Here is a 23,288-nt window from a genome sequence, read left to right on the forward strand (position 1 = left end):
CTCAGGACAACTCATCTCTGGAGATGGTTGACAGAGATAGGAAGCCAAATAGGCCCCTTGTATTCCAGGAGGAAATAGTTGGTGATTTACTGAGCCATCTGGATCCTCACAAGTCTATGGGACCAGATGGGATCCATCCTAGGGTGATGAGGGAGCTAGCAGAAGAACTTGCCAAGCCGCTCTCCATCATCTTCCAACAGTCCTGGCTCACTGGGGAGGTCCCATATGATTGGAAATTGGCCAATGTTACCCCAGTCCACAAAAAGGGCTGCAGAGCTGACCCTGGCAACTACAGGCCTGTCAGCCTGACCTCGGTGCCTGGCAGGGTTATGGAGCAGATCATCCTGAATGGAATCACACAGCACCTTCAGGATGGACAAGGGATCAGACCCAGCCAGCATGGGTTTAGGAGGGGCAGGTCCTGTCTGACCAACCTGATCTCCTTTTATGATCAGGTGACCCAGCTGGTGGATGAGGGGAAAGCCGTGGATGTGGTCTATCTGGACTTCAGCAAGGGCTTTGACACTGTCTCCCATAATATACTCTTGCAAAAGCTGGTAGCCCATGGCTTGGACAAGTGTACTCTACGCTGGGTTAAGAACTGGCTGGAGGGCAGGGCCCAGAGAGTGCTGGTGAATGGGGCTGCATCCAGCTGGCGGCCAGTCACTAGTGGTGTTCCCCAGGGGTCAGTGTTGGGTCCAGTCCTGTTTAACATCTTTATTGACGATTTAGATGAGGGGATTGAGACCATCATCAGCAAATTTGCTGATGACACCAAGTTGGGAGGGAGTGTCGACCTGCTGGAAGGCAGGAGGGCTCTGCAGAGGGATCTGGATAGACTGGAAAAATGGGCTGATTCCAATGGGATGAAGTTCAATAAGGCCAAGTGCCGGGTGCTGCACTTTGGTCACAACAACCCCCTGCAGCGCTACAGGCTGGGCACAGAGTGGCTGGAGAGCAGTCAGACAGAAAGGGACCTGGGGGTACTAATTGACAGGAAGCTCAACATGAGCCAACAGTGTGCCCAGGTGGCCAAGAAGGCCAACGGTATCCTGTCCTGTATCAAAAATAGCGTGGTCAGCAGGACAAGGGAAGTGATCCTTCCCCTGTACTCTGCATTGGTGAGGCCACACCTGGAGTATTGTGTTCAGTTCTGGGCCCCTCAGTTCAGGAAAGACATTGAAGTGCTGGAGCGGGTCCAGAGAAGAGCAACATGACTGGTGAAGGGACTTGAACATAAGACCTATGGGCAGAGGCTGAGGGAGCTGGGCTTGTTTAGTCTAGAGAAGAGGAGGCTTAGAGGTGACCTCATCACTCTCTATAACTACCTGAAGGGAAGTTATAGCCAGGGGGGGATTGGTCTCTTCTCCCAGGCAGTCAGCAATAGGACAAGGGGGCATGGGCTTAAACTCTACCAGGGGAAATTTAGGCTGGATATTAGAAAGAAATTCTTTACAGAGAGAGTGGTCAGGCATTGGAATGGCCTGCCCAGGGAGGTAGTGGACTCGCCGTCCCTAGAGGTTTTTAAACTGAGATTGGACATGGCACTTAGTGCCATGATCTAGTAAACGGACTAGAGTTGGACCAAGGGTTGGACTCGATGATCTCTGAGGTCTTTTCCAACCCAGTTGATTCTGTGATTCTGTGATTCTGTGATTCTGTATAACTTTCCGCGCTCCATATGAGCGCGTGTAAAATTAATCCTCGCAGAATTGCGGGTGTATTTTCCTCCTGTGCACATTTGCACGCATACTTTAAATTATTTCCTCGCACAATCATGAGTGTATTTTCTTTCCGTGCCCAATACGAGCACGTGTATGAATTATTTCCTCGCACAATCGCGAGTGGCTGCCGAGAGCCCCTCGCACAATCGCGAGTGTATTTTCCTCCCGTGCTTCCACATAAGCACATGTAGGATTCCGTGCACACTTGCACGTGTAAGTAAATTAACTCTCACAGGATTGCGGGTGTGTTATAAATTTACCCTCGCGGAATCGCGAGTGTACACTTCCCGTACTCACTACGAGTACGTGTATCTCTTTAAAAATAATCCTGCACCGTGTTTAGGCAAGTGTGTATTTCTCCGGGACTCAGGGACGGCTCCGGCATTGTTTTGAGTGAAGCCACGTGCATGCACACTGTGGACCGCCTGTTGTATTAGTTGCTGTCCCTTAATAATTTTCCTCAACTGATATCCGAACCTGTATTTAAGTCACTTTTGGAGTGCTAAAACCCCGTTTCTCACCGGTTTAATAAAAGTTGTTTTTGGACCTTGTTGTCCCGTAATTTAACCTATGGGGTGCCTCCGTGATACACAGTATGTTTGGGATTGGAAGGGACCTCAAAAGATCATCTAGTCCAATCCCCCTGCTGGAGCAGGAACGCCTAGGTGAGGTCGCACAGGAACATGTCCAGGTGGGTTTTGAATGTCTCCAGAGAAGGAGACTCCACAACCTCACTGGGCAGCCTGTACCAGTGCTCTGTCACCCTCACTGAGAAGAAGTTTCTTCTCAAATTTAAGTGGAACCACTTGTGTTCCAGCTTGATCCCATTACCCCTTGTCCTATTATTGTTTGCCACCGAGAAGAGCCTGGCTCCATCCTCATGGCACTCACCCTTTATATATTTATAAACATTAATAAGGTCACCCCTCAGTCTCCTCCAAACTAAAGAGACCCAGCTCCCTCAGCCTTTCTTCATAAGGGAGGTGCTCCACTCCCTTAATCATCTTTGTTGTTCTACGCTGGACTGTCTCCAGCAGTTCCCTGTCCTTCTGGAACTGAGGGGCCCAGAACTGGACACAATATTCCAGATGTGTTCTCACCAGGGCGGAGTAGAGGGGAAGGAGGACCTCTCTCGATCTACTAACCACCCCCCTTCTAATACACCCGAGGATGCCATTGGCCTTTCTGGCCACAAGGGCACAGTGCTGGCTCATGGTCATCCTGTTGTCCACCAGGACCCCCAGGTCCCTTTCCCCTACACTGCTCTCTAATATGTAATTTCCCAACCTATACTGGAACCTGGGGTTGTTCCTGCCCAGATGCAGGACTCTACACTTTCCCTTGTTAAATTTCATTAGGTTATTCCCCACCCAACTCTCCAGCCTGTCCAGGTCCCGCTGGATGGCAGCACAGCCTTCTGGCGTGTCAGCCACCCCTCCCAGCTTAGTGTCATCAGCAAACTTGCTGATAGTACACTCAATTCCCTCGTCCAAGTCGTTAATGAATATATTGAATAATATTGGCCCCAGCACTGACCCCTGAGGCACTCCACTAGATACTGGCCTCCAACTAGACTCCGCACCATTGACTACCACTCTCTGGCTTCTCTCCTTAAGTCAGTTTGCAACCCACCTCACTACTCTATTGTCTAGACCACACCTCTTCAACTTAGCTGTGAGGATGCTGTGGGAGACTGTGTCAAAGGCTTTACTGAAGTCAAGGTAGACCACATCCACTGCTCTGCCATCATCCATCCACCTTGTTACATTCTCATAAAAGGCTATGAGACTGGTCAAGCATGCCTTACCCTTGGTAAAGCCATGCTGACTGCCCCTAATATCCCTCTCATCTTTGATATGCCTTGAGATGGCACCAAGGATAAGCTGTTCCATTACTTTCCCAGGGACAGAGGTGAGGCTGACTGGTCTATAATTACCCGGGTCCTCCTTCTTGCCCTTTTTGAAGACTGGAGGGACATTTGCTTTCCTCCAGTCCTCGGGCACCTCTCCCGTTTCCCAAGACTTGGCAAAGATGATGGAGAGCGGTCTAGCAATGACTTCAGCCAGCTCCCTCAGCACCCGCGGATGCATCCCATCTGGACCCATGGATTTATGGATGTCCAGACTATTTAATTGCTCCCTAACCCAGTCCTCATCAGCTAAAGCAAACTCCTCCATTGACCTGGCTTCATCCGGGGTCTCAGCGGTATGAGGCTCCTCAGGACAGCCTCCGGCAGAGTAGACAGAGACAAAGAAGGCATTCAGTAATTCTGCCTTCTCTGTATCTTCTGCCACCAGGGCACCCACCCCATTCATCAGTGGGCCTACATTGCCTCTGGTATTAGTTTTATCTGCCATGTATTTGAAAAAGTTCTTTTTGCTGTCCTTGACCCCTCTCGCCAGCTGTAATTCTAAGGAGGCCTTGGCTGTCCTAGCTGCTTTCCTACATCCTCTAACAGCAGCCTTATATTCCTCCCAAGTGGCCAGCCCCTGCTTCCATGACCTGTAAACTCTCCTCTTCTGCTTGAGCATACCCAACAGATGCCTATTCAACCACGCAGGCCTCCTGGCTCCCTTCCTTGACTTCCTTCGTGTGGGGATGCTCTGATTCTGAGCGTGGAAGAAGCAATCTCTGAATGCAATCCAGCTACCTTGGGCCCCTTTACTTTCAAGCAGCCTTGCCCATGGGTTTTCCCCCAGCAATTTCTTGAAAAGGCCAAAGTTAGCCCTGCTCAAGTCCAGGGTTGCAATTCTACTTGCTATTCTGTTCCTGCCACACAAGATGCTGAACTCCACCATCTCGTGGTCACTGCAACCCAGGCAGCCCTCAACCTTTACTGCTTCGACCAGACCCTCCTTGTTAGTGAGGATGAGATCCAGCAGTGCTCCTCTCCTAGTTGGCTCCTCCACCATCTGCATGAGGAAGTTATCATTAATGCACTGGAGGAACCTCCTGGACTGTGTCTGGCTGGCTGAATGGTCCTTCCAGCAAACATCAGGGAAGTTAAAATCCCCCACAACAACCAGGGCCTGTGACTGTGAGGCCACTCTCAGCTGCCCATAGAAGGCCTCATCAACTTCCTCAGCCTGATCTGGTGGCCTGTAACAGACGCCCACAACAGTGTCACCCCTGCCAGCCTGCCCCTTAATTCTGACCCATACACTCTGAACTCGCTCCTCATCCGCTCCTGGGCAGAATTTAGTACATTGTAGTTGATCTCTCACATAGAGAGCTACTCCACCACCACGCCTGGCTGGCCTGTGTTTCCTGAAAAGGGTGTAGCAATCCATGACCACATTCCAGTCATGTGAACTGTCCCACCATGTTTCTGTAATTGCCACCAGATAATCTCCCGACCAAACATAGGATTCTAACTCCTCCTGCTTATTCCCCATGCTGTGCGCATTGGTGTACAGGCATTTCAGGAAGCGAGCAGAGCACGCCAATTTCTCCCTAGGGGCATAGGAGGCCACCCGGTCCTCATCAGTTTTAGAATGCTGCCCCACTGGGACAAGCCCAACTACAACCCAGAGATAAACTCTGTCATCAAAGGAAAACCCTAAACTCTTTGTTCTGTTGCCCTGATTAATCACAGTGTTCAAATGCCAGGGTAAAAGGAATTGCCAATTGAACAATGTCGCAGGTACCTTCCCAGTTGGGGGTAGAATGGAATGAAGTGTCATCTTCCCACAGTACCACCAAAGATCCACTCAAGAAGCATTTGAGGACGTATGAGGACCAACTTCCAATGTCTCTACACACCTACTCATGTTCCTAGGAACTTGGTGTCATTCCTGCCCCGTCGTGAGAGACAGGCAGTATGATTTCCAATTATTCCTGAAAATGCCAGGGGAATTTTGATATTTTTCCCTGCAAAGCTGGAAATAGTAGGGAGAGAGTATGACACGACTTATTTCCCTATGCCATAGAGTCTTGGTATAAGGCTAAGATGCACTCCATGCCCTGTCAATCTTTGCTCCATCCCAGAGGGAAGGGTACCACTTGGGCCACAGGCCTTCCTGGTGCACGGACATAGCAATTGCTCTTGTTTAGGCTTTGCACCATACATTTGATCCATTCTACCCAAGCATTTGTATCTCCATATATTTTGAACCTTCCCAGGGCATCTTTTCTGCTAATGTCTATTCATGATCCATAAACCCCGCTTACTGAATCATCTACTCCCTGTATTGTAATTAGCAAAGGGTTGCACTGCAGAGGCTCACATCCTGGGAGAGATTGTCCTTTAGATAGGGTAATTTTTCCTTTTAACTCTATAAATGTTCATTGCTCACTGTCCATCCCCTAAACTCTGTGGTCCAGATAACACTGTACCAGTAGGGGCAATGAGAGACAGCAACAAAAACTGTGCACTTATTTAAATCATGCTTAGACTCAGTCCCCTTGGACACGTGTTTGTTTTCATTACTCAATTCTCTTTAGCTCTGTACATTCCCATAGTTAAGGATCTGGCAATCATCTACTCAAATTGTTAGGGAACCTTCAGTTTCAGTGATGTTTATGTTAAGTAACCCATTTGTAAATTGTACATAATACAGGATTAATGATCCCCAAAAGTTTCATTTCATTTTCATCTCTGTATCTTTAGTCGAAGGGGGTCATCAGTTGTCAGTACTTGCCACTCGTCATTGTCCTTTGGAGGTTCGATTGGCTCTTTAATCTGTATGTAATGAGTCCACCCTTTCTCAGCTGGTCATACCACTGTCTCAGTGATCAGCAGAACTTGAAATGCTCCTTCCCAGTCTGGCTGAAGCTTAGTTTCTTTCCAGGATTTGACCAGGACCCAGTTTCCAGGCTGAAACTTGTGAGCTGCAAACTCTAATGGAAGAATTTGTGCTAGAAGCCCTTGGTGCCTGAGAGAAGATAGAAGACAACCCTAGTATACAGTTTTTGAGAAACAAATCCTTAGTTTCAAACTGTACGGGTCCATCCGTTATTTCACTTTTGCTACCACTGCCGCCGTGGCAGTGCTCAGGGGGAAACTTCTCCCCACCTGGTAAGATGATCAAACAGTAGTAAGTTTTGAATTCAGCTAACTGCAAGTAATTCTGTGAAATCAACTTGAATATTTTGGAAGGGTCATAAACTTGGACTCCGCCCTCCTGCAGGCTGCTTCCTAAGTGCCTTTTTATTTACTATTTTACAAACCACACATCATTCACAAATTTGCTTGGCTATAGTATAAATTCCAGTACACCCATATATTTGTAACACTATGTCACGCATTACTTGTGTTCCCCATTAACTCTCCTGATGTAAAATTGCTAATACCTCCCTCATGGTTTGCTTATTTAACATTTCTCTACCATCTGGGAGTACCCATTTCCCATTCTGTTCCCTGGCTCCTAATTCTTGGAGGACTTCTTTTTATTTTTCATTGAAAACTGGAATTTCTTGCGGGGCCAGGACCTCAGGCGTGAGATAACTTATAGTTATTGCTTCAGGTTTTAAGGCTGCTTCTCAGGCCATTTCATCTGCTAACCAATTTCCCCTGGCACAAAAGGAGTTTCCCCTCTGATGACAATTAACGTGTACTACAGCCACCTCTATTGGTTACATCAGATTACATAACACTTGTCTAACTAGTTCTTCATGAACTAATTCTTTCCCTTTGCTGTTAATTAGACCCCATTCTTCCCAGATTTTCCCAAAGATGCGCACTACTCCAAATGCATATCTAGAATCATTACAGATGGTACCTTCTTTTCCTTCTAACGTTTGCAGTGCCTGATTGACAGCTTATAGCTGGCATGTTTGAGCTGACCAGTTATTAGGCAACCTTCCCGTTTCTTATTTCATCATTCACACCTTCAATGATGGCACACCCATTGTGTCTTTTCCCCTGAATTACCCCTGAAGACCCGTCTATGAAGAGATGCAGCCCATTGTCATCTCTCCATAGGAAAGCAGCAGGGTTTAATTTCCTGCTTTCTTCCACCAGAAGAGTGGTTGCTGCTGCGACTTGCACACACTCCGGCCAACCTCGAGACACTGTGTCTAAGAGCTTAGATAAGTGTGCCACTGGCTGTCGCTTCCTCCCCAGCCCACTTGCTGGTGGAGCAGTGTGAAAGGCAGAACAACCTTCCACTCTGTGCAAGCATTGCTCAACAATAACAAAAACATCTCTGTATTATCAACACTGTTTTTAGCACAAATCAAAAAACATAGTCCCATACCAGGTACCACAAAGAAAATTAACTCCACCCCGGCCAAAACCAACACAAACTCCCAGGTAATATAATAGCTTTCAAATTTTCTCCTTGTCACCCCCCAGGCAGTAACTGTGTTTCCACACCCAGAGCCTGTAAAATATTTTTCTCTAATAAATAAGCTGGGGAATCTTCCACTAATATATTCCTTCCCCATACACTTTTAATTCTTATTATCATAAATAGGAATTTATACATAAACGTCTCTTCTTCCCCCCTGCTACCCCATTTATTACAACTCTTTCTTCAGTTTTAGATCTTTTTAGGGTAGAATCTAAAAGGGATAGGGTAGCTTCCGTTTCTACTAAAAACTAGACCTCATTACCTCCTACTTTACCAATTATATGCCCTTTTGCAATTTAGACAAGTTTCCCCACAAAAAAAAGAAACACCACCACCAAAAACATTTTCAGCTCCTCTGATTTTCCAAAGTGTATTGAGTTTTTTTCCTTTAGTCATTTCTAACAGTTGCCACCCTAGGGGTAAATATCCCAGATTTCCACAATAACATTATTCCATTTTCTCTCACTCTCTCACTTTTATCACCGACTTCGGTCTAAATCTTGTTTTTTTCCCCTTCCAATCTTTATCTTTCACTTGCAAATTCCTAGCTAAAGCTTCTGCTAACAAATCACTCTCCTTCAACTTTTCGCTTCTCTTCCCGACCATCATACACAAACATGACCACACTCAGAATTTTTGCAAATTCTTCCTGCCAACCTGGCACATGCTCTCTGAAATACTTCCATAGATCCACAAACACACTTGCTACCAGTTCATTACAAAGCCTTCCAAAAATCTTCTCCAGTCGGTGCTGGGGCACTCCTCTGGCTTCTGTCTACATTCCTGCACTTCAGTTCAATTTACTCTTATCTCCTCAAAAGCTCAAAAGCTTTTATCAGATTTTTAACCACTGTTTGGCAATTATCTCCATTTGTTTGATTATTATAATCTCAATTAGAATAACTTTGGGGCCCAGCAGTCCAGTTTCCCTCTGTCTGTAGGGTTAGTTCCACGTTCTTTTAAATGATCTTTCTGGACAGACCAACTCTCTCAATAACAGGTTAACTTCAGCTCAGGATGGATTATATCCTGAAAAAAAATAGAAAATAATGATGCACATCAATCCTCATCTTCCCTTAACTTAAGAGTTTGGTTTCCTCACATAATCAAATCCCCAGGGTGCCAGGGGTGATGGTGCATCCATGTAACACTGGAGGGCATTCACATGTGCATCCCCCCCTTCACACTTCTTCCCCTACACACACATACACACACACATCTGCTGCTGGCTGCACTGCAAAATAACTTTAGCAATCCCAGGGTAAAGCCCAGCAAAAGCAGTAAGGACAACAAAGACAGTTGGGGAGGGAATCAAGAGGTGATACAGAGAGCAGAGACCAGCTCTGCAAGCACCTTAGTTAAATTACTCCCAACTGTAGCTAAAATTCTTCTCTAGGTTTTTATACTCATTTTTGACCATCTTCTTTATGGTGGTCATATGGCAAATCATCCTATACATACCAGTAATTCATTTGTCCAGGACATCTGTTTTCTGGGTGATTTTTAGTTACAATTTGCCAATCTTCTCAATATAAGGTCATTGCATGCTTTTCTTGACAAACTTGCTGTACCATAAATATTTTCCCAATTTTGCAATACCTCGGCCAAGTGCGTCCCCTTTTCTATGCTGAGTTTTACTTCCCATGACTAAAAAATTCAGGGAGACCCTCCCGTTGAGTCACGAGGTTCAGAAAGCACCCCCTTGCTTTCTAAACTCCTTCAGAGAGGAGTTTAGATGCGGCTGGATCCAATCCTAGTCTCAGACTTGGTCGACGGTTTACGTCTAAAGGATATTTTCCCATTCTCAAGAGAGACTTGAACCCTCTTTTATGTGCACTTCGCACTGATCAGGCCACACACTTTGCATTCATAAACATGCTGCAGCAAGGGAGGGACTTGAACCCACCCTGGTGTGGAGGAAATTTTAAAGCCCCTACAGTTTTGGGGGTTTTTTATGTACCAATTTAGATCTTTGCATAGCCAATTGTCATTGGATACGTATTTTGGCCAGAATACCACACTACTATGGGCTATTTTGTCCAGACAAAACACAATACTTTATCATTTTCTATTTATCCTTCCTTTTTGTACATCACACGTTTCCCCAATACCTTAACATCCTCCCTAAAGGACCGTATGGAGGAATGTTATCATTTTTCCTTTACATTTCCCATTCTGAGTCCTGAGGCTTCTCCTTCCTCCTCATCTCTCCTCTCAGAATGCCCCCAACCACCAAGGTAATACTTAACAGTCTGTTTTCTTACCTTGGTCTGTGCACAGATGTCAGGGATTGGCTCAAGGAGCATGGACATGAGTCCACTAAGCAACTGTACGAGCAGAGCCCATTTTAGTTGACATAAGTAGGCCCTAGTTAGCTTGTCTATTAGGCCATGGGAAAGGGGGGAACGGAAAAGTACTAACTAAAGCAGGGTCAGGATATCCTTGAAGAGATAAGAGTCAGAAGAATGCGGGATGCGCATAGCTAGCTAAACCCAAGTAGGTGGAGTAAGTAAATGCAACCTTTTAGTGCTTAGCCTATTAGATAGAGACAAGTATGCATAATTATGGTATTTGGTATAAATGCACGCTATCTTGGGCAATAAAGTTGAATCATGCTTTATCACTCACATTGAGTCGGCCTGCATGTTTTCCTCAGCCGCGTACTCGCAAGTGGCGCCCCGAACAGGGACTCTTGAAGGAGCGGCTGAAGCAGAGGGGCACCGGGAAGCAGCGACCGGGGGGTCAAGAGCGACCGAACACTGCGTGCGTTGGTGTGTCGTCTCCGAGGACCTGAACTGAATTTAGGAGTTCGCCGTCTGCGTGGGCTACAAGGCAAGGGCTGCAGGTGGTGCCAGGTTTACAAGGTACCAAGGATTACAGGGTAAGGCGCTTTTCTTTTGCCTAAGGGCAGGTATCAGGATATGGATAAAGGAACTATGGATTTAGAAGTAGCCCAAGATTTATTACAGCGCTTTTTAGAAAAGCAGGGGGGGGTTGAGTATATCAAGCATCTAGCTGGTCTAGTTGCAGTAGGTCGAGTGAAAGGATGTTTTTCGAATACTGATTCGCTCTTTGATGTGTCGGAATGGAGAAAATTAGGAGACATACTATGGGATATGGTTATAGATGATGATAAATCAGCGAAGAACCTCAAAAGACTATTAACTTGGTGCAGAGGCAATGGGTATCCTTCTGACCTGTCAGGAATTTTTCAAATAGAAACTTGGAAAAAGATGGGAACTGTGTTGTGGAAGGCAATTAGTCACTGTGAAAAATATATTCTTGGCCTTGTAACCATCTGGAAACTGATAAATACTACACTGAAGCAATTAAAACCTGAAAAGACTGTTACGAGCATTAGTGACTCAAAACTTGAACTTTGGGACAGTATAGAGCAGAAATTATGGGATAAAGTCAGCAATGGAGATAAAGCTAAATCATTAGTAACTACAGGGAAGCTTGAACGGTCTGCTGCTGCCGGAATATTTGCAGCCTTGCAGCCTCATAAGTATCCTGAAGTTGCTGTGAAGTTCACCCGGTTTGTGTCTGCGATACCCACCCTATTCCATCCCCTGCTGTGCTTTCGGCACCCCCGATGGTTCAGCAGTCCAGGGCGGGGGGAGGAACAATGCCGAACGGGTAGCCTCCTGTACCATCATCTAACCCTGGTGAGAACAGCAAGTCCAGAGGATTGGTGTCAGACAACTTACTCAAAGAACCTGTGAAAGCTGAGAATGCTAAAGTCGTAAACAAGTGTACTATCAGTCCTTTTACCAATTTTACCAATCTGCTTTTCCTGCCTTTTAACCCTCTAACTTCCACGAGAGAACAGAAGAAGTCACTGAAAATAGAACTGGACAACAGAACTGTGTGACAGATTAGATCAGCTAACAGCAAGTGAATCTGACAGTCGGCAATGTGGTCATGATAATCGTGACGGGAAAGGGGGTGCTCCTGGGGACTCAGGGTATAAAACTTAGAAGTTAAGGAAGCACTGGTGTTGAAATTAGCAGTAGAGAATGCTAATGTTTGCTATCAACATGTTATTTGCGAGTTTTACAGTGCATATTATGTGCTGCTGTTTATTGCCTCTCTGAAAGTCAAGCAGCTTGTCAGGAATGTGAGTTAATTGTTTCACTGGTTGTTGTTAGAATTGTTTCTTTGTGGTATAGGTGCGCCGTAAAACTTTCTCTCCACTTTTCCCACTCACGCTGCAAGCAGCCCTGTGCTTTTCCATGGGGTCAGAAATTACTGGTTTCAGTCGTGTTCATAAAAAATCGGTATTGGGAGTTGTTTCAAAACATAGGGAAGCACTTGGAAATATGAGGAAAGAGGATCTTGTAAAATATTGTAATTAATGGTGGCTGCTGTATAAGTTAAATGATTGGGAAAAGTGTCCGGGGAATAGAATCTTGAAGTATAACACCTTGTTGCAATTAATGTTGTTTTTAGGGCGAGAAGAGTAAGACAAAATAAATCCCTACAAGAGATCATTAAATCATTTCAGACAGCTGAGAGAGAGTTAACTGATAACACGCAGGTCACAGTAAACTTGCCGAAGTCTGTACAATGTTTTCCTTATTAGCCTGTTTTCTTTGTGGGTATCTGTTTAAGCATGTTGCAATTTTGGTAGGTCTTTGTTATATGGTACAGTAAGTTCACAGACTGTTAAATCATGAGAATCAGTTGACTCAAAAGGTGCGTTTTGTGATAGTACAAAAGATCATGAGTAATTTAGTTCCTTACTGCGTGAACGTGATGTTAAGATTTTATGTGTAGTAGCTGTTATATTTTTTTCTAGCGTACTAGCTTTATTCCAATATCCAGACTTGCGCAACTCTGTGACAGGCTGTCTCTCATCTCGGTGCACTAAATTTGGCTTTTTGTATGCACGTCAAGTAAAGAATCCTGGTTTTGGAATAACAGTTGTAGCGCACCAGATGAGACACTATAAAAAAAAAAATTAAAAGGCCTTGCCCAGTCCAGCTTGCTGCGGGGTGGGGGGGGCGGATGCCGAATGGGCCTCCAGCGCACACTGACCCATTTTGTCAGGGAGACCCAGAGGTACCTCCGCCTGGCTGAGCAGTAAGCGGTTCAAAGGTGCAATGCAAAAAATTGAGATATTGTCTTAAATTGGTGTAAGTGTGATCCATCTGCTTATTTGAACTTGGTATATGGTTTTCGTATCTGAGCTCAGTATTTTAGTTTGCATATTCATATTTGGTACCAAAAGAATCTTGTTTGGGGAAATAATTACAAAATGGGAACCGGTTCCACTGCTAAAATTCCACCTTGCTCCCCCTTAGGATGCATCCTTACATATTAAAGTAATCGCTTATATTGTTAGAAAAGCATTTAAATTGTTAAAATACTATGATAGATGTGAACTTGGGGTATTGTATGAAGTTATGAAGTTGTATTTAAAAGTTGCTAGGATATTAACTGATTTGGATCTAGGAAAATAGAATAATGGATTTATGTTTATTATACTGGTTTATACTGTTTTTTGACATCTCTAAATTGTAAAAGGAAAATGGAGCTAAGGAATGTGACTATTGCTGAGCTACTTGAAATTGCATATAAAGTGTATTATGGCTGGAATGAAATGGGAAAACAAAAGAGCAAAACATCCCAAGCCTGTGTGCAGCTCATTGTAACTGAGAAGTTTCCCAGAGCCTCCTACTTCGTACCAGCCATTATGCCAGCTGCGTGACCTTGGTTATATCTACACTGCACAGAAAGAAAAAACAACTGGAAAAACCTGGCTGCCCGCTTTTAAAGCAGTGAAAGGGGGGTTCTCTCTCCCTCCCACTGCAGCGATGTAATACTGACTGGAGCAGTCCGAGGGTGAAGTTTAAAGGCATCCTGAGCAGACCCGTAGTTCTAATGAAACTGGACAATTAAACCAAAAATTTGTTGATAGACTTATCCTATGGTAATTAGTTGTAAGAGATTTCTTAGTAAATTTACCATGCTAGTTTTTGAGGACATGGGAGACAACAAAAGAAAGGCCGTTTTTTGAGACAAACGGAATGCCAAATTTGGAACAAAGTTTTAATACATGAATTCTTGTATTTGCCCAAAAGTCCTATACCTCTCTTGGGTCAGGATTTGTTAAGTAAATTGTAAGCTCAAATAACGTTTTCTGAGAATTCTGTTTAGTTGCATGTCCTATAAGAAGCTGCTTGGATGGTGCAGATCTGCTTATGGAAGTGAGAAATCTTCAAGGAACTTTTGAATGCTCTATTTCCACTAGTATTAACAGCCAGTGTTTTTGATAAAGCAAATACTACACTGATAGATCTGAAACAGGACTTCAATACAGTAAGGGAAAACAATATCCAATAAATATGACAGCCAAAATGGAGTTAGAAGCTTTGAGGGATGAATTTATGACAACTTTACAGGCTGACTGCATTTGATTGGACTTGCAGATTTGTCTATGAAACAACCTGTGGCTACTGTGGGACAGTATGATGAGAATGCTAACAGACTGTTATATACCAATTGTCACTCTGATCAAGAAAATGCAGGGAATGAATTTAAGTCTTAATAGGCCATGATCCTTTTGTCATATATGTACCATTTGTGAAATTTAATTCTGATTTTTTTTTATTTTATTTGTAATCCACGTCTTGTAAATTGCACTAGCTGGTTTTCTTAACAGCACAGCTTTTGGTATGCATAAATGTAAAATGTAAATTGCTGCAGAACCTGCAAGTCTTTAACATCAGGTCATAGGCCATACTTGTATTTGGTCTGATCCTACATACTTGCACAGTTTTTGTTGATGGTTTTGGGAAGTCTCATAAAGCTGTAGTGGTTTAGCGTGAAGATAGCGATTAGCATCATTCTGTGAAAATTATTGAAAGTTCAACCCAATTAGCAGAACTTGGCACAGCTTTAAATTATTTAGAGATTTTTAAGGAGGAACCTCTAAATTTGATTTGCGATTTTGAGTATGTAGTCAAGATCCAACGCACGTATCTGATTCGGAACTGTGTTTTTGTTTTGCTTTGTTTTGTTTTGTTGTTGTTTTTTTTTTTTTTTTTTAAACAAAAAGGGGGGAGAAGTAGGGAAAACATCACAAAAACAATTGTCAAAAGGACTGTATGTGATGAATCACTTATATCTAAGTGGTGCAGCCTAAATTTGCCCTGTGATGAAACACTTTGTAAGTATGACCCAAAACCATGCTAAATCAGAAAGAACCTGCATTAGTTATGGTCAAATCACTAGTTAACGTTCAATGGAAAAGGCCACACCAATTGATAACCTGGGAGAGAGGTTATGCTTGTGTTTTTACAGATCAAGGGCCGCAATGGTTGCCAGCACGAAACGTGAAACCTGTGTTATCTTCCTGACAATGACTGTTGCAGCTGCTGTGTTTTGGATGCCTGCACAGACAAAGACTAACATGTGGAGTACTTTAGCCAACATGACTGACCATCTATATGCCTAACTACGATGTCTCTGGAAAAAACGTTCCACACATGCTTGGTTGGTGTCTTCCTTGATGACTACAGCAGCATCACACGACTGTTTCAAATAGTGGTCGATGCAGAGGCATTGCAACGAACTGTAATAATACTAACACGGCACTTTGGATTAATTGCCTCCTGGAAGCAAACATCGAACCACAGGAACTGGAATTGCTGGCATCTATGCCCATGGATGCTTGTATCCAGCCGGTTTGTGAAAAGTGTCAGAACAGTATACAAGGACATGAATGGATAAAACTGCAAAATATTAATGCTACCCTTGGTGACTATAGAAATGAAACTCGATGGTGTAATGCTTCACAGAAAAATCCAAGGGGTGTCATTGATAATGTGGGACAGCGACCCTAAAACCTCCTGTATGGTGTATTCTTGATCTGTGAAGATAGAGCCTGACCAGGAATTCCTTCTAATGGTGTTGGAGGACTGTGTATTTTGGGACTATTAACTCTCTTAACGCCCAATGTATCTATGATAATAGATCACAGAAGAGCAAGACAAGAAAAACACTTTTTGCGTGTATATGAGTCAAAATGTGATGATAATGTAGATTATTGAGGATCAGGGTTAAGGGTTTTAGGATCTCTTGTATCTAGTGTTGGCACAACTAAAGCTTTAAATACTTTAGAAAAATTAGGATGCTGGCTAGTTAAGCAAACAAACAGAACTTCTAAGGCTTTAAGTGGACTTTTGTTAGATGTAAATTCTGTAAGACATGCTACACTGCAGAATACAGTCACAGGAGACTTTTGTTATTAGCCCATGGCCATGGATGTGAGGAATTTGACGGAATGTGCTGTATGGATTTACAGGATAAGTCGAGATCCATCCACAAGGAGATTAAACAACTTACGGACCCTTCACAGAAGATCAGAGAGGATGTAGGCCTCTTTGGCTTAGAGGGCCTCATGAAATGGTTTGGACTAGGAGGAAGGGTAAAAGGGCTTTTGCAGAGTGCTCTGGCTTTCTTAATCATAGTAGTAGTTGCATTAATATGCTTGAGCTGTGCTATATCATGTATTAAGAAGATTTTAGAGCAGACACTTGGGCAGGCTCTGCTCGTTAAAAAAAGAAAAGGGGGGAGATATCAGGGATTGGCTCAAGGAGCATGGACATGAGTCCACTGAGCAACTGTACGAGCAGAGCCCATTTTAGTTGACATAAGTAGGCCTTAGTTAGCTTGTCTATTAGGCCATGGGAAAGGGGGGAACGGAAAAGTACTAACTAAGGCAGGGTCAGGATATCCTTGAAGAGATAAGAGTCAGAAGAATGCGGGATGCGCATAGCTAGCTAAACCCAAGTAGGTGGAGTAAGTAAATGCAACCTTTTAGTGCTTAGCCTATTAGATAGAGACAAGTATGCATAATTATGGTATTTGGTATAAATGCACGCTATCTCGGGCAATAAAGTTGAATCATGCTTTATCACTCACATTGAGTCGGCCTGCATGTTTTCCTCAGCCGCGTACTCGCACACAGAGTTGTCTGGTTGCTTGTATTGTGCCTACCACTTTTTCCTTTCCCCTTTCCCCTATGGTTTTCAGGGATCCGCCTTTTTCAATACAACCTCAGGATTTCTGTTGGTCTACCGATGATCCACAGGACCATTGAAATCAACCGGGTGCGCCTTCCTGTCCTTCGGTGATAGAGACCCCCGAGATGACGACATTTCTCCCGGACGAGCCCCCAAATCTGTAGGAAACAATTCTTCTGCAAATACAATAGGCCCAGGCAGGATCTCTTGGCAAAGCATATTTTAATAACGATTTTGCAAGACTGGGTGTTCTACCTAAAGGTAGGCACACCTAAAAGGGCAAAAAGCCCCTGCTTATATCCCCCCAAAATCCCGGCTGCAATTTCCCTCCTCTGTTCCCCATTGTCTGGGTACTTCAGGGTTTACAGACTATCCCGACGCACACAATACCCTTCCCCTTATCAATCTATTTAAGATATGGATTCCTGGTACTTTGGCTACACTTCCCCCTAAATTATCAATACAGGTATCGGTATGTATACAGGTATCAGTATATATTCCAGGAAGAGACTGTGTTTTACATTAAGGATTCATAGTCCGATGTCTCTTGGTCCTTCCCCCCTGCTGGGGTCAGGCGCCAGGTCCTCAGTTATGTAAAAACAACAGTTCTTCATTAAATATTCCTTACACTTGGTTCCAGGAACCCCGCTGTTCACGCCAATCTAGTGCTCAGCCACAGAACTAGTCATTGCTGCCACTGTGTGCCTTGCTGACTGACTCAGTAGGCTGATACAGTAGGCTGCTGCTGTTGTACTTTGAGTGTTTTATGTTTTGGGGAAAGCTTTTAGTCCTATGCTCTGGGCTGCTCCACTTCGCTTAGGGGAAAAGAAACATCCAGAGCTTCAATGTACTGCACAGAGCAATAGAAAGTGACTACAGGAAAGTCTGGCTCGTATGACATGGATTTCCCTGTCACCTTTCTTTCTCAACTTACTAACACTCTTGGAATAAGAAATAGTTAGAGAAGTCAAGTAATCTCCCTGAATTTTGGGTTCCTGTACCCTCTGAATGACAGCATAGTTGAGTCCAACCCCCCTGCTCAAAGCGGGGTCAACTAGGGCAAGCTGTCCAGGACCATGTCCAATCAGGTTTTGAATATCTCCAAGGACAGAAACTCCACAGTCTCTCTGGGCAACCCATGCCAGTGTTTGACCACCCTCACAGTAGAAAAAGTTTTATATTTAAATGGAATTTTCTGGTTTTCAATTTGTGGGTTGTCACTGGGCACTACTGAGAAGTCTGGTTTCATTTTCTTTAGTCACTGCCATGAGGTAAAGGACTGATAAGATCCCCGAGCCTTCTCTTCTCCAGGCTAAACAATCCCAGCTCTCTCAGCCTGTACCTGTATGTCAGGTGCTTCAGTCCTTCATCATCTCTGTGACCCTTCTCTGGACTCCCTCCAGTACACCCATGTCTTTCTTGTATTGTGGAGCCCAGAAGTGGACACAGCACTCCAGATGTGTTTCACTGGTGCTAAACTGGTGAGAGGAGGAGAAGGTTCACCTCCCTCAATCTGCTGGCAGCACTCTTCCTAATGCAGTCTAGGATGTTGTTGGTCTTTACTGCAAGGGCACATGGCTGGTGTTCCACTTGTCCTCCAGGACTTCCAGGTCTTTCTCTGCCAAGCTGCTTTCCAGATGGCTAGCCCCAGCACACAGTGACATATGGGGTTATTCTTTCCAAGGTGCATAATTTCACATTTCCCTTTGTTGAACCTCATGAGATTCATGTAGGCCCATTTCTCCAGCCTGTTGAGGTCCCTCTGAATGGCACCACAACCATCTGGAGCATCAGCCACTCCTCCTGGTTTTGTGTCATCTGTAAACTTTCTGAGGCAGCACTGTCCCACAGTCCAAGTAATTAAAGAAGATATTCAACAGTAGTGGCGGCAGAACCAAACCCCAGAGTACACCACCAGTGACTGGTCTCCAGCTAGACTTTGTGCCACTGATCATAACCCCTTGAACCCAGCAGTTCAGCCAGTTTTTCAATCCACCTCTATGTCCATATACCTAGTCTGTTGTACTGGGTTTGTGTGGCAAAGTTTTAATAGTAGGGGGTCTACAGGAGTGGCTTCTGTGAGAAGATGACAGAAGTTTCCCCTGTGTCCAATAGAGCCAATGCCAGCCAGATCTAAGACAGACCTGCCGCTGGCCAAGGCTGAGCCAATCAGTGACAGTGGTAGCACCTCTGTAATAACATATTTAAGAAGGAGGAAGAAACTACTGTGCAACAGCAACCAGAAGAGAGATGAGTGAGAATATCTGAGAGCAACAACTAGGCAGACACCAAGGTCAGCAAAGAAGGAAGGGGAGGAGGTGCTCCAGGTGCCAGAGCAGAGATTCCCCTGCAGCCTGTGGTGAAGACCATGGTGAGGCAGGTTGTCCTCCTGCAGCCCATGGAGGATAACAGTGGAGCAGATCTCCACCTGCAGCCTGGGGAGGACCCCACGCTGGAACAGGTGGATGTGCCTGAAGGAGGCTGTGTCCCTGTGGAGAGCCTGTGCTGGAGAAGTCTCCTGGCAGGACCTGTGACCCCATAGAGAGAAGCCCATGCCAGAGCAGGTTTGCTGTCAGGACTTCTGACCCCATGGAGACCCCAAGCTGGAGCAGTCTGTTCCTGAAGGACTGCACCTTGTGGAAAGGACACACGCTGGAGCAGTTTGTGAAGAACTGCAGCCCATGGGAAGGACTCATACCGGAGAAGTTCATGGAGGACTGTCTCCCATGGGAGGGACCTCATGCTGGATCAGGGGAAGAGTGTGAGGAGGAAGGAGTGGTAGAGACAACGTGTGATCAACTGACCGCAACCCCCATTCCCCAACCCCTGTGCTGCTCAGGGGGAGGAGGTAGAGAAATCAGGAGTGAAGTTGAGCCCGGGAAGAAGAGAGGGGTGGGGGGAAAGTGTTTTTAAGATTTGGTTTTATTTCTCATTATCCTACTCTGTTATTAATTGGCAATACATTAAATTAATTTCCCCAAATCAAGTCTGTTGTGCCCATGACAGTAATTGGTGTGATCTCTCCCTGTCCTTATCTTGACCCATGAGCCTTTCATTATATTTTCTCTCCCCTGTCAAGCTGAAGAGGGGGAGTGATAGACCAGCTTGGTGGGCACTGGGCATCCAGCCAAGGTCCACCCACCACATCTGTACTTCATCAATTTGTATATGAGGCTGTTATAGGAAATACTGTTGAAAGCTTTGATAAAGTAAAAGTGAACAATATCCCCTCCTCTCATCTACTAAGACAGTAATTTCATCATAGATGGTGATCAGGTTGGTCAGACATGACTTCCCCAGTATAAATCCATGCTGACTACTCCAAATGAACTTCTTGTCCTCAATATGTTTGGAAATGTTACCTTCACAGGGACTGAGGGGAGGCTGACCAGCCTGTTGTTCCCCAAGGTCTCTCAGGCTCACTGATTTCTTCCTGCCATTACCAGTTACTGCATCTACAAATGACCATTTTATAATTTAAAGTAGATGACTGACATTTAACCAGAGTTGGCAAATATCCTTAGATATGCTATTCAAAACATTTTCCTGAAATATATAACAGGATAAAAATGCTTGTAGTTTATCACAAGATTAAGTTTGGGGGAAAACAGCAAATGGTGCAATATCCAGGCTTCCACTTTACAACATTATTAGTTTATTACAAACCAATTACAGGAACATTTAAATTATCTGGAGTAAGAGAGGGTTGAGATTCCACTAAGCCTGTAAAAAACAGCTGATAAAGGCAGGTGCTCTGTAAGTACTGCAAGAGGTGCTGTGCAACATGATTCTATGATGTTTAAAAGTCTCTAGCGGGGCAGGAGGATTTCAGTACAGCCCAGTAAATGAATTAGCTTTGCATTTATGGGACACTGTAGCTGAGCTAATCAACCATCCCAGAATGAACTAGCTCTGCATGTAAACAACTAGTGTTTCTGTTTGATAAACTTTGAGTTGCCTGTAAGTTAAATTAGAAAAGGAAAAGATAAAACAAATTCCTCTACATTTATTCTGGTATAAACTATACCAGCAAAAGGATATTTTGCTTCTTAGAACTTTCAACCCCTCAAAGAACAATTCCTAGCAATCATATTGGCCCACTTGTAGACAGTTTTAAAAGCACTAACAGATGATTATAAAAGTAGGAGTGTTCCAAAAATACCTGCTTCTTGTTCCACTAAGAAGCAAGATTCTCTAGTAGCGTCACAGTGGGACAGAAGAAATAGCTGGTTGTTAGCTTATGGACTGACTAGTGCAAAGTAACATTTGAAATCAGAAATGGTTTTATATCACCAGCCCTGAGGTGTCTACACCCAAGAGTTCATAGAAACATAGAATGATTTTGGTTGGAAGGGAGCTTTAACAATCATCTGGTCCACTTCCACCCCCAAGTTCTTTAAGAGCTGAGCAGGGAAATGTCTGGCTTCTTGGAAATAATTTTAATCTTTGGAAATTTTAAGAGGCTGGAAGCATGCCACTGTTTGAGCAGGGCACAGGGGGTGATCAGATACCTGCGAACTATTTTCCTTGATGTCACAGGCAACATAATGGAAAATCAATAAGGGACTTGATTAATAGAGAATTCAAGGCTAGATATACAGTTAATGCCAGGCAACAGGGTTATGTGGATAATAAGTCTGTTTAACAAAAGCCTATTTAATTCTCAGAGATTGTTTGGCTGATAAAGGTAACAGTGGGCACATCACAGAATGAAATCAGGGAGTATGACAGAACAAACTCAGCCCTCACCAATAGCAGAGCTCGCACTGCACAGATTAACAACTACCAACATCCTTCCTGAAACAGATATAGTGAGGTTCTATAAGATCAGTATCAGGCTCAGATGTTTTGAACTGTCTCACCAATCTGTAAATAAGTACAAAGTCAGCACAGATAAAATGTTTTGTGAAAAAGGTTGGAGGAATTGAAAATAACAATGGGGTTAAGTTGTTTGTACAGAGCAATTTCAGATTCTGGTCATATGAAAATGCATCACCTTTTTCATACAGCCAAATTACAAGGTGAGAAAACTTGGACCAAGGGTTGCAGGGGGCACCTACAGAAGAGGGTCTGTCTCCAGGTACGCATCAACTCTAAAGGATGATGATCAAGCAGTCCAACATGAATTCCCAGGATGATGCTGAAACATGAGAGACTAATGCAGCCTGTGTGTGTACACATATGCAGGCACATTGCAAGAAGAGCCAGAGGCCACGGATGCATTGCAAAAAGCAAATTTTATTTTAGTTACCTCTCTATTGGGGTGCGGCGATTAGGAATGATGCATACCAGGACGCAGACAGAAATACATGCAGAGGCAGAGATCTGGTTCAGGAAGGAGCGCAGAGCCTGGCCAAGCAGAGAGCTGACCTAGGCCTAGGCTGCCTTCTTTATTCACCATTGACAATTGATAAGATTTACAGGTACGGGCCTGGACTAAGATGTTTACAAAAGGTGTTTTTCCACTAATTGTTATTAAAAACACACTAAACTCATGTGATGTTTGTCTCACTTGTTTTTCCACTCATTCACAGACCAGGCCCAAGGACATTCATACATCCTATGCACTGGGGGGCGGTTATCTGGCCCGAGAAAGCATTCTCATGAGTCTGGGCTATAACTTTTTACAATTATGAGAAGCGTACTTCAAAGTAATCTGTCCAAGCCTTTTATATATTTTATATATATATATTTTATATATTTACATATATATTTATATATTTATTTATATATCTGTCTGCCTTGTATATATTATTATGTTAGTATTATGGCTTCGACCGTTCAGATGGTCATGTTAGTATTGCTCTTCCTTTATCATCCAGATGGCTGGAACTGCACATCTTGCTTTCCCACATTTTACTTTCCAACATTTCCCCCTTTTTTGTTTTAAACATCGGGTTCTCAATGAGTGCAGCAAGGACCCTGGCTTTGTTCTTCTTTGCATTCTGTATCATTCTCCAGATGATTCGGAGGACTATAAGAAAAAACATCACAGAAGCATATCCAGTTCCCACAAAAAAAAACATATAATGGTATTACACATATTTAGCACTCTGATAACAGAAAATACAGGTTCAGATATCAGCTAAGGAGATTATTTAAATACAATATCATAAGAATAATGAGGATCCACAACGTCCATGTAGTCACTCACAAGAAACAAAACTAGAGGCCTTTTACTTCAGGATACTCACAAGAAATAGTCACTCAATCAAATAAAGAAGTGAGGTGTCATTAAT

General features: G+C 43.9%; 1 protein-coding gene across 1 annotated transcript in view; it reads left to right on the forward strand.

Annotated features, from left to right (window-relative positions):
* The window catches only part of LOC135577197 (DDB1- and CUL4-associated factor 12-like), a 103,470-nt gene extending 88,020 nt beyond the window's left edge, over positions 1–15,450 (forward strand). Inside the window, exons 9-10 of the transcript XR_010468766.1 lie at positions 10,674–10,898; positions 15,326–15,450. The gene's annotated coding sequence lies outside the window, so the exon portion shown is untranslated. The remainder of the gene's footprint in view (positions 1–10,673; positions 10,899–15,325) is intronic.
* Positions 15,451–23,288: the final 7,838 nt, after the last annotated feature.

Source organism: Columba livia, chromosome W (assembly GCF_036013475.1).
Source record: "Columba livia isolate bColLiv1 breed racing homer chromosome W, bColLiv1.pat.W.v2, whole genome shotgun sequence".
Lineage (NCBI taxonomy): Eukaryota > Metazoa > Chordata > Aves > Columbiformes > Columbidae > Columba > Columba livia.